Genomic DNA, 2035 nt, shown 5'->3' on the forward strand with positions numbered 1-2035 from the left:
CTGGTATATACCAAAAGTTATGAAGACATGCATACACAAAAGCTTGTACATGAATATTTACAGCTGCATAATTCATCATAGTCCAAAAGGTTGACACAATGCAAATGCCCATCCACTCATGAGTGTGTAACAGAATGTGAACTATCCAATTAATGGAATATCATGCAACCACCTGATCCTTGCTACAATGTGATCAACCTTCAAAGAATGATGTTGAATGAAAGAACTGAGACACAAAAGGACACACATTGTATGATTCCATCTGTGTGAAATGAAGTAAACCCATAGAAACAAAACAGTATATTTGTGGTTGCCAGTATATGAGTGAAGGTCTCAGAATTTTTTTTGAGATAGGGTCTTGCTGCATTGACACAGCTAGCCCCAAATTTACTATGTAGTCCAAGTTGGGCTTGAATTTGCAATACTACTGACTCAGCCTCCTTAGTGCTAGGATCACAGATGTTTACCACCTTACCTTTTAGGGTTCAGAGTTTCTTGTGGCGGATATAAAGGGTTTTAAATTGGCTGTGCTGATTATTACAAAAACCTATAAATGGGCAAATTATATAGTTTGTAAATTTCTCAATAAATGTTCCCCAAAAGACCATATCTAATCAATGAAAAATATTCAAAAGTTTGACATGATGTAGCATCACTATTCACAAGGAAGGAAAGCATATGGCAGGGCAGAGAGAGATACAGAAATAGAGAAACATAGGGAGAGACAGACAGAATGGAAAGACAGAGGGAAGAGTGATGGGGAAGAATAAATGAGCTTCCTCCCACCATATTCCTGTTAGAAAGCCAGCATCTTCAGGGATTCTAGGGAAAGAGTTTGCTCAGCAAAGACTTCTTCATGGTGGTCTTGAATTCCTTGTTCCTCATACTGAAGATGATGGGGCTGAGGAAGGGTGTGAGGACTGTGTAGGTGAAGAACTTCAAAGTGTTTCCTCCAAGAGACTGGGGGTCCTTGGGCTTTAGGTAGATGACAGAAGCAAAGCCATAGTGCACCATCACCACTGTGAGGTGGAATGCACAGGTGGAGAAGGCTTTGTGTCGCCCCTCAGCTGAGGGGGTCCTCAAGATGGCAGCCACAATGAAGGCATAGGAGAGCAGAATGAGGAGGAAGCAGCCCAGAAGGGCTGAGATACACACCAGGCCCAGAACTTTGGCCACTACTGGTACATCTTCTCCACAGGCCAACTTCAACAGAGATGGCACATGGCAGAAGAAATGGTGGATCTCATTGGGTCCACAGAAGGAAAGGTTGAATATGAATGTTGTGACCACAATCCCCATGACAGAGCCACCAACCCAGGACCAGGCCACCAGACAGGCACAGCCACGGGGGCTCATGAGCACATTGTAGTGCAGTGGTTGACAGATGGCCACATAGCGGTCATAGCCCATGACAGTGAGTAGGAAGGAATGGGTGAAGCCAAATGTGAAGGAGAAGAACATCTGCCAGGCACAGGCCAGGAAGGGGATGGAGCGGTGGGGCACAGCAGGTCAGCCAGCATGCGTGGGATGATGGCCAAAGTGTAGAAGATCTCAGAGATGGACGGGGCACACAGGAAGAGGTACATGGGTGTGTGGAGGCTGCGCTCACTCCAGATGGTGGCCATGATGAGCAGGTTGCCCAGGAGTATGAACAAATACATCAGCAGAAACTGCAGGAAGAACATCAGCTGAAGGCGGGGAAAGGTGGAAAAGCCAATGAGGATGAACTCAGACATGAAGGTGAAGTTTACACCAGGTATGGCAGCCATACCTGATGGGAGACAGAAAACATTACTCAGTGTTTAGGAGCACAAGGGCTCCCAGTGAGTTCTGACATGCAAGAACATGTGAGAGGCTCCTTCACCTATCCAAGATATGATTAGTTGACCTGCAAATACGTATTTATGTTATCATCCCTTAGCATTCATAGGGCATTAGGTTCAGCACAGTCCTATCCACCAGATGTCAAAAATTCAGGTGCTCGAATCCCTTTTGAGAATACAGCAGTGTTGCATAGAACCTATGAACATACTCT

General features: G+C 45.2%; 1 pseudogene; it reads right to left on the bottom strand.

The window, feature by feature from the left end:
- Positions 1 to 822: 822 nt before the first annotated feature.
- Positions 823 to 1769, bottom strand: LOC141416340 (olfactory receptor 10H1-like; annotated as a pseudogene).
- Between the last annotated feature and the right edge of the window lie 266 nt (positions 1770 to 2035).

This window comes from Castor canadensis, chromosome 14 (genome assembly GCF_047511655.1).
Source record: "Castor canadensis chromosome 14, mCasCan1.hap1v2, whole genome shotgun sequence".
Lineage (NCBI taxonomy): Eukaryota > Metazoa > Chordata > Mammalia > Rodentia > Castoridae > Castor > Castor canadensis.